At 43.6% G+C, this 12793-nt stretch overlaps 2 non-coding genes across 2 annotated transcripts; both read left to right on the top strand.

The window, feature by feature from the left end:
• Positions 1-8273: 8273 nt before the first annotated feature.
• trnav-cac (transfer RNA valine (anticodon CAC)) lies at positions 8274-8347 on the top strand. The gene has a single exon. It is a non-coding gene; the product is annotated as a tRNA-Val (tRNA).
• A 1572-nt stretch (positions 8348-9919) lies between these two features.
• On the top strand, positions 9920-9992 carry trnav-cac (transfer RNA valine (anticodon CAC)). Its single transcript has one exon. It is a non-coding gene; the product is annotated as a tRNA-Val (tRNA).
• The last annotated feature ends 2801 nt before the right edge of the window (positions 9993-12793 follow it).

Here is a 12793-nt window from a genome sequence, read left to right as displayed (position 1 = left end):
TAAGAATGTCTGTTCGGATTAAAAGAAATCTGCCACTTTTGCAAATGTTATTTGAGGGGAGCCCGCGCCATAGGAAAGCTGTGCTGGCAGGGGCCCCCTCGGATTTGATCGAGACCCTGTGTGAAATAGCTTTTAACATCTTACGCGGTAATATACCCCTAACCCCTTCTCAACATTCTAAACTCAAAAAACAAAAAGCGGTTATCAAGATCATCACTAATAAGAAGTATTCTATTAAAAGAAAAAGAAAGAAGATTAATCAAACCGGGGGTTTTATAGGACCGCTGTTGAGCATAGCCGTGCCTTTCCTAACCAGTCTTCTAGCTTCCAGAGTGGGTTAATAATGGAATATGCTCAGAAAATGTTTTTGATCCCTCAGGAGCAGCTTGAGAAACTGAGAAAAAATGTTGTCGGGCCAGAGCCCATTAGACAAACGGCCGAAAACAACCTGGACTCTGAAATGAATGCTATACAGGCCAGGGCCGATTTAAATCAGTATTCCAAAGCCCAGTTGTATACCAACACGTTACAGCGCTACCTCCGTCTGGTTAGACAGGGTGAAAAAGATCAAAACATTTTAACTTTAACCATGGCCTCTCAAGAAAATGGTTCTGGGGCTGATGCGGGGGGTACGGTTGATAAAGATGTTGCGGTGACCGAACCTGTTGAGAGTTCAGAGGGAGATGTTGTAACGGATGTTTTGAGAAACATGCCGGCCAGAAGCAAAAGACATGCACAATATATCCTGCACAAAATGGTTCAGAAACCGCGGGTAACGGCTTGGAATGAACAGGGTGAATTTGTTTTTAAAGGACAACTGATCAAAGGTTCACACGTTTGATTTGTTGAAGAGTGTCACTAGCACTAATAAGGTACCCGATAGTCGCCGACCTGTAGGCTGGAATGCTTTCCTACAGGCGATGGCCTGTCTGAACATGCCCCAATCCACAGTTCCTAACCAGGAAACGCGACAAAAAATCCATCTGTGTAAAGAGGTGGAGCCTGATCTGACTCCGATATCTCATTACTCTGACCGTGCTGAGCGACCATCCTCAGGATCTATCCATCGTTGGGAAGCTTATTAATCTCATGTTTTTATTTGTCTCCCCTGTAAATAATGACCCGACAAACAATTTTTTATTTTATTTTTTTTATTTTCAAATGTTGTACATTTATTTATAACATAACCCGTGCTTTGTATTAGAATTGTTTTGAATAAAAACAAAACTAATGATTCAAAGGCTGTTTTCATTATTTTTTCACCTTAACACGCATGACATCTTTTAAAATCCTCACAAGAACACCCCATCTGTATACATGGCTGTCTAGGGTCGTAAGTCATTGTGTTATAAGGGGGGGTCCACAGTGTACTGACAAACTCTGCCACTTTTTTATCATTTTGGTCTAAATCCTCACTGTACAAGGCCATAATATCGGGGTATGACCTTCCTTTAGATCTATGATATAAGAAAAACACACAGTGTTGACCACAAGTGAAGGTCTGAAGACTTTGTACTTGACGACCGCTGTAAATGGTTTCTTGACAGTTGTTGAGCAGAAAGTTATTGATCTTCCGAGGGAAAGGTCTGAAATCCGGGGGGTTTGCATAGGAATCAAAAAATTCACCACGGTGGTCCTCCCTTAGATAAATAGCCAGCCAATGTTCTCCGGGCATATTTTTAGGGTGTGTGTTGATTATGTACATTGCAGGTAAATTCTTGATCTTAAATTTAGGCAGCTGATCGCAGGCGTAGACTCCTTGAAACAGTTTCCGTGAGCCGGCCAGGGCATTCATGATGTGGTTGAGCTCTCTGGTGTTCATTTTAATAATAATCATACATAACGTTTCTCCTCTGATTCACCTCAATAATGTTGTCAAACACAGCATACACGACCATATTTACAGTGCGTGGTAGAGGCTGCTTGAAACGCATCTCCAAACGCATATTGCCCGTCTTCATCAGTGAAAAATGTTGTCCACACTCTTCATCAGGGGTCAGGTTGAAACCGTACAGGGTGTAACCGCTGCAGTATTCCCGGCGATCGATCAGCAGAGTTTGATCCTTGAGATGGCGACCCGTAGCCAGTACTAGACTGTAATATTCACGAACCGCATTGCCGTTTTCAAAGTCAGGTTGAAAAGGTCTGGATGGAACCTGCACACCATCGACGTACAACGCTATAAATTCCGCGTTATAATGTTTAAAGTTAAAGGGGTTCTTGTTGTAAACCCCGGTAAATGCATCATTATCCACGAGACCTATAATAACCTGTTTTGGGAGCTGTCCTAGAAACAGATTTTCCTGGTTCATCACCCGTGTCCCTGCGGGGATACTGTGGACTTTCATGTAGACTCTTTCGATCGGGTACTTGGCGTTTGCCGTCATTAACGCCTGCGTGTGTCCTAGTTTAACCGCCGGGGAGACGGACACTTTTTTCACAAACTGCGAGGCCGATAATATGGTCAGTATATATTTTTCAGTATCAGGTGTCATCAGACAAAAAGCACTTTTACTACGGATCATTTTAATTTTAATGTCTACCCCGTTGAGCATGAGTTTTTCTTGGAAAAATATGTCTGCATGGATATGCCCCATTAGCTCAAAGGTCCTCCCTTCTGTTGAAGAGGCCGTTCTTTTTTGCAAACCCTTATTGAGTCCCTCTGGATCCTTGTCGTCCATAGCTTCCGGGATGTCTTTGAAGAAAAGGCCGGGGCTGAACTGTTTGCTCAGGGTCTCCTCACTATAATTAAGGATACACTCCATCATGGCTCTATAGGGGTAAGTATTGCTGCTTTGACTAATGAGCCGATCTCCCAGGGTCACATCCACCTGTGAAAACATGGTGGCCACCGGGTAATTGATGACCCCAGCGTTGGCCGTCTTCTCGATTGCATCGCCATCCTCATCAGTCACTTTACAGTTCATTAAAATAAATGTGTTATTCAAATCAATATAATCCTCGCCATTGCCAGCTATAAAAAACTCCAGAGGGGCCGTGTCTGAAATTTCCACGATATGTTGGAGAATGAGAGATTCTTCGATTTTTGTTAGCCACGGATCTTCGTCGCCCCCTGGTGGACACATGCTGATTCTTCTTTTACCCCCCTCCTCGCCATTACCATGAGACCCGAACCCTCCTGATGCTCATGGCTAGCTGCCCGGTTCATAACATTGGTGAACACGTCACTAACAATATTTTTAGCCGCTGATTTCAAGTGGGGTCTGGCTATAGCAAAGCCTCTCTTAAGCAGGGGTACGGCCATTCTAAAGAGACCACGAAAGAGTCCTCCTAGACCGGCGCCATACATTGTGGGGGCTCCTACAATACCGGGCAAGCCGTTCCCGGCTTGCATCTTGTAATAATCCACATAGGCGCTAGGATCTACATAACCCCTCGAGGTAGCCATTTTAATAATGTACACACTGTTTCAGGGGTCTAAAATGTAGTTTGACATTAACTTTACCGAAGCGGAAGGGTACGTTGATATTCTGATCCGATTTTACTTCGATCGTGATGTTGTCAAAGTGGATCTTTGAGACTGCTACGTAGTGTGGTTTGTCATAAGTAATTGTGACCATGTCATTGCTTTTACCTTTAATAAGTACATTTCTCAAAAGGGTGACATAACTATCCCCAACCCTCTGGTGGGTTATGATATCCGTATACACATAAAGAGTGTAAAAGCCGCCCCACCACTTCTGAGAACCTGCTCTCTGTGTCAGAATAGAACCCTAATATACGCCCCAGTTGGCCGCTGGTTTGAATGCTAATACCTGGTTTTGACACCTTGTACACTCTGTTTTTAATAGGGTTGTAATATAGCTTGATGTTGGGGGTGCCTTCTGAGAACTGTTTATGAATCTCATCTAATATTTTATCCACATTGTCATAATAACCTCCTTGTATCGTGAATGTCCATTGATTTTAACATCATCAAAAATGGCGAAGGTGGCATCCTTATCTTGTAAAACAGCCCAAGTGTAAGGATACTGTATTTCCGCCAACCCCACTTCCCACGACCCCCTTAGATCTATAGATTTTCCAAATTGTACCGTGTAACTGGATATTTCATTTTTAGGGTATATATCGAGAGAGGCGTTACTGGGTAGAGTCACGTAGAAGCCTCCTGATTCCATCTTGAGTACCGAAAGTAATGCCCCCATCACACCCGCGGGCATGTTGTTATAAGGATTGAATATCGCAAACCTGTTGTTCCGGGACCCAACTATTGAACTTTTCAGGCCGTCCAAGCCATTTCACCAACACATATTTTTTCCGGTTCTGGGTCTTTTCAGCTAATATCTTTTCAACTCTGTATACACTGTCTTTACCCACAATCATTTTTTGTAACTCGGCTTCGTAAAACGTTCCTTCTATATCCTCCCCGTCATAGTCTTTTAACCGGTACACGGGGGGGTCTCTAGCCAACTGTTCGGTAACTGTAAAATATTCGTCAGAAAATGTTTGTTCATAACCTTTGGCAAAAGTACTCCTTAGCTTTGAAACGCGAACCACATCACCGATGTTGAACTTATAAGTAGTTTTTCCCTTCTTAATAAACGGTCCGTATAATTCTATATAGACCTTAAAAGAATTACTTTGATCAACATCTATAGGCTTCATTTTAATACTGGTGTGATACCCTTGGTTGTAAGCATCGATAAAATCCTGAACTTTATCAAAATACTTGAACGTGTTGACCGCTGTAAAATATCTCCAGATTTTGGTCTTTATGGTGCGGTTAAACCTCTCCACTACCGATGCCTTAAGCTCATTACCGGTGGTGAAATGATATATTTTGTGTCTCTTCAGTAGATTCTGAAATTCTCTGTTGAGAAACTCTTTTCCTTTATCAGTCTGCAGTTTTTTAGGACATCGACCCTGGGACAATATATCCTCAAAGGCCCTTGTCACCGCCCGACCTGTTTTATTATGTAGAATGCGAGCCCAGGCATATTTTGATAACACATCGATACACATCAACATCAATTTGTGACCATTATTATGTTTTGATAAATTTGACATATCGACTAGATCCATTTGCCATTGTGAGTCTATGTCAGTTGCATATACGCGGTTTCTTTTAAAGTTAATCCTGAGAGGTTTATGTAAGGTATAGGCGTCTTGTTCCCGTAACCATTCTGAAACAACCACATCATTAACCTTCACTCCGGCCTCAGCGAATCCTCTTTGAAAACCCTTCTTACCCGCCAAACCCCCAATCTTGGCTGGGTTGTAGTATAGTTCCTGCATTTGGGGAGCTTGCCGAGTCATTCTGTCAAATAACCACACAGACCCACACTATGCGCAAAGTTTTTATACAAGGTTTTTTATTCAACTTCAGGAGAGCAGATACCCCTTTTTACACATTTGAGAAAAGTATAACATACACAACAATTTTTTCTACGGTCCAGACAAAAAGAAATCAGATGATTGGTTACTTGATCTATATCAACAAATATACCTGTTTCTTTATCTTGTAGGCACACACCTCAGTTACATATGTAAATAAAACAACAATATGACCTATTTTAAAAGTAAACAGAGGTGTATTAAACATGCTCAGTAAAAGGTCATTCAGATGTTGATGAAATGGCCTAATATCATTCTTGGCCCCCTTGAGCGCTTCATCCCAGTGTTCGTACCCTCCGGTCTTTGTTACAGCAGCCATTAACTTTTCCAGGTTTGAAAGTTGATCCTCATCGATGGTTAAATCTGTAGAGAAAAGGCTCGCTATGGCTACTTTTCTGTCAAGCACATGGTGTAATAGCGCTCTCAGGTTAGCTGCATGGTTAGCTGTTGATGACAGAACCAGTTGCAGAAGCAGTCCAGAACATTCCCCATGTTCAAAGTCCCTTAGTTCAGGTCAGAGTCTGAATCAGTGGCGTAGATGTCGAATTCTTCGTCGCTGCCCCCAGCTTTAACTTCTTTACGGAAGAAATAAGCTTTTAGCTTGCCAGCGGTTTTTCTACTCGGCTCATCCAGGTCATTGAGCAGCTGCCCAAGTTTCTCTGTTATAAACGGCTCCTTTTTCAGCTCCAGCAAAATCTCATCTATGATTTTCTGGACTTGTCCCGCAGTGACATGTATGTGGGAGTAAGACAGCGCCTTGATTAGTGCCGGTTTCAGCCACGGTTTGTTCAGTCTTCTGTAAAACACGTTGAAATAGAACAGGAAATAGTAACGGTCTGGTTCAAACAAACAACTGTGTCTCAACTGACTGGGGTGATTCACTTCACACCCCCGACAGACTTCTTTCAGAGCTCGGTCGATGAGAGCACTCAGAATATACACCAGGGTGCTTTTAACTACTCTGCTTACTTGGTCACATACCCCGGGCATAAATCCTGCGTATTCATCACGCCCCCGGGACAGTCCGATGCTCATTGGGTCGCCTGGTGGTTTGTGGGGTGTTTCTACATCCATTGGACTGACCCCCTCCTGAGACGCACAGACGGTAGACAGTTCGGCAAAATCGAGGCCCTCCATGAGCTCCAGAGGCTGGGGATCCCCGAGACTCATTTGGACATCTATCGCACCGCATGTTGTTTCGTCCTGAGGGACCGGGGTCTGAGGTCTTGGAGGGTAACCGCAGTCAGAGGGTTCCGGAGTATATACAAAATCTGGGGAATAGAACCAGGGGTGATCCCGGGTTTGATGAGGCCTGTAGAGCCTGTCGACGTCCACAGCTTTCGGGTAAGACATTCTCTTTAATTTTAAACCATGAATGAATTGTTGCGCCTTTTATCCTATCTCTTCACTACGTCACGACACACCGCCCTCTTAGAAGAGAGTAGCCCCTGAGCCGTCAGACGGCGTCAAACATAATTTCAGTAACCTGTTTTTCTGGATCCTCCACACCCCCTTCAATAGGGTTTGTAATCAGGGTACTTCTAAACAAAACCTTACGATCTGTAGTTAGAGATAGACTCTTCACCACTCTACCATAGTTCTGCAAGCTTTCCCATTCACCACCTTTCAAAACCCTGAGTCGGAGACTCCATTTTGCATTCTCTTGGACCCTCTTGCAAGCCTTCTAGAGTCTTATCCACAAGCCCCAGATCTCTCCAGGCCATCACCTTCAACCAGTCCTCATAAGAGTATTCAATTACCGTCTCAAAAGATTCCAACGTACCCTCCTTCTCTCCCAAAGCAAAAAGCTCCACTCCAACATAGCTGGGATCCCTTTTAAAGCGGTAACCCCGTCGAGCCCCCCAGAACAACACCCAGGAGCGTTCAATCTTTAAATTGGTGAGTACAGGAACCCTTGCCCGGGATTGTTTCTTGCGGGGTTTCATGTTGATGTCGCTGGACATGTTGAAGAAGCGGGATGTTTCTGATGCTGAGAATTAAAGAGGTATTGCCTAAAAGCAGCGCGGGTTCTTAAATAGAGAGGAGAGTTTCGGGGCATTACCTTCAGAGGGGTGGGGGTATTTATGGGTGGCCTTGTTGTTCAGGGTTTTATGGGTGTACACTTTCTGACGGATATGACGTAGGAATAATTAAGGAAATAACTCTACCTAAAATCACGCCCCCCAATTACGACGTAGGAATATTAATAAGCTTAGGGCATACATCATAACAAAATAGGCCGCGCCCAAAAAACCCTACAATCTACTCTTATGTAGTTGAAGGCGCAGTATAGCTCTGATAGTCTGGTGGTGACGGAAGACCACCAGCCGTTTGAACAAGCCATTCAGCATCACCTTGTTGGGCTAAGTGCAGGCACTGTCAGAGCGCAGGGCGACCTGCCTTTGAAAGAGTTTCCTAAGTGTCCCGAAATCGGTGCACTCAGAGCGTCCGTCCGTCGACAGGTTGAAATTGTAAACGCGGGTGTAGCCACTTTTAATTAAAATCTGATGATGATGATGATGATGATGCTGTTCTTGCTGTTGTTCTTGTTGTTCTTGTTGTCGTCGTGGTCGCTGTCATTATTATTGTTAAAGTAAAGCAGTAGATAGATTTGTTGCTACCGTAAGGTGTAGAAGGCACAATAGCTCTGTGATTGTCTGATGGTGGCACAAGACAAGCAGCAGCTGTTTGAACAAGCCATTGAGCATCACCTTGTTGGGGTAATTGTAAGTCTTGTCACAGCTCAGGGCGTTCTTCCTTTGAAAGAGTTTCCAAAGTGTCCTGATGTGCCCTTGAGCAATGCAAAATAGGTCAGTGAAAATAGAAACCTTTATCTCACAGGCTGGCCCACGGGAAACGCCTGTGTGCGTTTTACCAGCCGGCTTCGATAGGAGTTATTCGAAACACCAGGACGGGTCGTTTTCCGTAGTGTAGTGGCTATCACGTTCGCCTCACACGCGAAAGGTCCCCGGTTCGAAACCGGGCGGAAACAACCCGTGGTGCACGCGTGCCAGTGCCGTGTTACCCGTCCCCCATCTCTCTGCCCCAAGGGTGGCTGTAGTTTTCTCTTCCTCGGAGTGGCAAGAAATCCTGACCTTGAGAACAAACGATGTAAGAAGGGTAGCTTTGCGAGGCGCTGCAACTGACACTTTTAAAATCGATACATGTTGTTGCTGTTACAATACGACCGTAGCAGGATCGGCGACATTGCTGTTACTCTTATGTAGTTGAAGGCGCAAAATAGCTCTGATAGTCTGGTGGTGACGGAAGACCACCAGCCGTTTGAACAAGCCATTCAGCATCACCTTGTTGGGCTAAGTGCAGGCACTGTCTGATCGCAGGGCGTCCTGCCTTTGAAAGAGTTTCCGAAGTATCCCGAAATCGGTGCACTCAGAGCGTCCGTCCGTCGACAGGATGAAATTGTAAACGCTGGTGTAGCCACTTTTAATTAAAATCTGATGATGATGATGATGATGATGTTGTTGTTCTTGTTGATGTTGTTGTTCTTGTTGTTGTTCTTGTTGTCGTCGTGGTCGCCGTCATTATTATTGTTAAAGTAAAGCAGTAGTTAGATTTGTTGCTACCGTAAGGTGTAGAAGGCACAATAGCTCTGATAGTCTGGTGGTGAAGGAAGACCACCAGCCGTTTGAACATGCCATTCAGCATCACCTTGTTGGGCTAAGTGCAGGCACTGTCAGAGCGCAGGGCGTCCTGCCTTTGAAAGAGTTTCCAAAGTGTCCTGATGTGCCCTTGAGCAATGCAAAATAGGTCAGTGAAAATAGAAACCTTTATCTCACAGGCTGGCCCACGGGAAACGCTTGTGCGCGTTTTACCAGCCTGCTTCGATGGGAGCCATTCGAAACGCCAGGACGGGTCGGTTTTACCAGCAGTCTCCAACGGTAACCGTTCTAAGCAAGAGGTGACGGTGTCAGTTTCCGAAGTGTAGCGGTTATCACGTTCTCCTAACGCACGAAAGGTCCCCGGTTTGAAACCGGGCGGAAAGAGCCTGCTGTGGGCCGGCCCTTTTCGTCCTGCTTGCCCTCGTGGTTCCCCGGAGGCGGTAGGTGGCTTTTCTTCATTGGAGTTTCCGAAATTGGTGGACTCAGAGCGTCCGTCCGTCGACAGGTTGAAATTGTAAACGCTGGTGTAGCCACTTTTAATTAAAATCTGATGATGATGTTATTGTTCTTGTTGTTGTTGTTGTTGTTCTTGTTTTTCTTTTTGTCGTCGAGGTCGCCGTCATTATTATTGTTAAAGTAAAGCTACCGTAAGGTGTAGAAGGCACAATAGCTCTGTGATTGTCTGATGGTGGCACAAGATGAGCAGCAGCTGTTTGAACAAGCCAGTGAGCATCACCTTGTTGGGGTAAGTCTAAGTCTTGTCATAGCTCAGGGCGTTCTTCCTTTGAAAGAGTTTCCAAAGTGTCCTGATGTGTCCTTGAGCAATGCAAAATAGGTCAGTGAAAATAGAAACCTTTATCTCACAGGCTGGCCCACGGGAAACGCCTGTGCGCGTTTTACCAGCCGGCTTCGATGGGAGCCATTCGAAACACCAGGACAGGTCGGTTTCCGTAGTGTAGTGGCTATCACGTTCGCCTCACACGCGACAGGTCCCTGGTTCGAAACCGGGCGGAAACAACCCGCGGTGCACGCGTGCTAGTGCTTTGTTATCTGTCCCTGTAACGCGGCCGGCCATCGTTTTCTCTTCCTCGGAGTGTCAAGAAATCCTGACCTTGAGAACAAACGATCACAGAAGGGTAGCTTTGCGAGGCGCTGGAACTGACAGTTTTAAAATCGATACATGTTGTTGCTGTTACAATACGACCGTAGCAGGATCGGCGACATTGCTGTTACTCTTATGAGTAGATAGTAGGGTTTTATGGGCGCGGCCTATTTTGTTATGACGTATGCCCTAAGCTTATTAATATTCCTACGTCATAATTGGGGGGCGTGATTTTAGGTAGAGTTATTTCCTTAATTATTCCTACGTCATATCCGTCAGAAAGTGTACACCCATAAAACCCTGAACAACAAGGCCGCCCATAACCTGTTGTTCTTGTTGTTCTTGTTGGTCAACTGTAGAGTGTGAATGGGTCGGCTCTTCCTGTAGTGTTTGGGGGTCTTTTTAAAATATACATGTAATGGTTTAGTAAATCTAAACCGTTATAAGATCAACAAGTTCTGTTGTCTGTAATGGTCCCAGGTCTTAACAATGCCAGTTTTGAATAGTGCGTTTATCATATTCACACTGTCTCTGTGTGTCTCTCTCTCTCTCTCGCCCAATCATTTTATAAGATCAACAAGTTCTGTTGTCTGTTATGATCCCAGGTCCTAACAATGCCTGTTTTGCATAGGGTACTTATGTTATCCACACTGTATCTGGCTCTGTCTCTCCCCTCAAATTTAATTAAAAATAAAATTAAAAAAGAGGGTGTGTGTGTGGGTGTTTGTGTGTATAGGTTAATTGTTTTAAAAAAAAAAAAAAAAAAGCTGTGGTTATATTTTATCTCTCACATAATGTGTTCAGTCGTTTTACTTAAATACATTCTAGGGTCTTAAAGCTCATAAGAGTTAGACTTAAGATAAGGATATGCTTTTAAGGTATTTTAGCAGTCTCAATCCCTGATGATAAGGAATCGTTTAAAAAATAAAAACAACTGATCACTCAATGCTAAATAGATCACAACACTCAAGGCTAAATCACTCACACCATGGGTGGCGGGGGTGGGCTCAGACAACAGTACGTATGGCATGTGGTATCAAAACATTCAGAATACTTTTAACCTACATAATTTATAAGCTTTGTAAAATAAACCCAAATATCTCTTTTGCGGGGATAAACGCTGTTCTGAGTAGTTTGTGACTTGTATAATACAAAACAAAGCATCGCTATTAAAAAAAAAAAAAAATCACTGTAAAAGCGCTAGTTATTTTAGATCTTTATAGTTATTTTCTTCGCTCAGGTTGTTTTTTAGCGCTTATAAAGGCCTGAAATATTCTTAGTGGTTTGTTGACTATAGGTCATGATGCTTAAAAATATTTTTTTGAGAGACCTAAAGGTTCTAATAAAAGTTTAGAGTAGAGAGGAAGAGATCGTCTCCATCTTGGTTTCTATTTGAAATTTGATGCAGTGTCATTTTATTGGTTGGTTTTGATATGTTAATTGGTAACAGGGCGGCACAAAGGCCAGACCAGAACAATGCCTTACAAGCAGATCCGGCATGTGGCCATCAGTATAAGTATGAAGGTCTGGTCTTCAGCTCGACAGACTCATACTGACCTTTCGATTTAAGACTAAAGATCAACAATGTCCGGAAACAACATCAGCGACTTCGATTTAAACGAGTTTTTAGGCAAGTCTTCAGATTCTTTTCATTGACTCAGAGCGTGTTGTGTGCATGTATTGTAAATAAGGCTATAACATCTGTTTTAAGTTCTGTAAAATTATTTTTCAGCCAGTCAACAGGAGTTAATTCCCAACGCTGAGGAGATCATCTGGAACAACGACGGTAAGATTTTTGTGTTTAAGCTCATGGGTTCTTATGTATGGGTGTGTGTGGTTTTGAAGCGGCTCATTAGAGTTATGAAAACGTTTTAATATATATTAATGCCGGTCTCTTTAATTACACAGAAACTATCGAAAGGCCTGTGATTAATGTCTCGACCAAGAGAAGTAGTTGTCCCTAGACAGGCTGTCTGCCGACCGGGTAAGAACTAAACCCCTGTTTGTTTGTATAACGTTTCTGTAAGATGTTTGAGTCCAGTTTTGTTAATTTTAAAAAAATTATCCTGTCTAACAGTATTAAGAAACGTGGTTCGAGACAACGAAAGGCCTTCCACATCGAGGGCTTGTTTCGTTTTACCTTCGAGAACCGTAACCTTTCAAGAATCTGAAAGGCCGTCAGCCCCGGTATCTGATAGCTGTGAGTATATGTCTGCAGCCTGTAAGAGGTAAAAGCTTTTTATAAAGCGGTGTGGTTAAAGGTTAAACATGTCTCTTACCTTCACAGCGGTGCAAAAAGCTAAACCAGCCGAAAAACATAAGAAACGATTATTCTGTGGAGGTAAGTAAGATCTTTCAAACTTTAATGTTTTTAAAAGGGCTTTGTTTGCCCGTTGAGGGCTAATATTTAAGCGATGGGTGACCGTTTCCTGTAGGGCGGGGGGTTCTGGGAAAGATCTTTAGAAGTCCGGACAGGTCTATGCTTGTTTCTGGGGAACGTGTTTAGAAATGACCGATTGCCGTACCGTCTGGTTAGGAAGTAAAGCCGTCCGAAAGGGTTTAGTAAGTTGTTTGGCTTATCTCCCGCTATTATACTTCTGTTTTAAAGTGGTTGTAGGAAAAGGCTTGAAGGTGTTCATTGTATTTAATATTTAAACAGATTGTGAAAACGTTTGTGAAACAGGAAGTCCCGGGATCAGGAAGCGTTTACACTTGG

The sequence above is a fragment of the Amia ocellicauda genome (genome assembly GCF_036373705.1).
Source record: "Amia ocellicauda isolate fAmiCal2 chromosome 11 unlocalized genomic scaffold, fAmiCal2.hap1 SUPER_11_unloc_2, whole genome shotgun sequence".
Classification (NCBI taxonomy): domain Eukaryota; kingdom Metazoa; phylum Chordata; class Actinopteri; order Amiiformes; family Amiidae; genus Amia; species Amia ocellicauda.
Note: the sequence above shows the minus strand (reverse complement) of the source record. Positions and strands in the feature narration are given on the sequence as shown.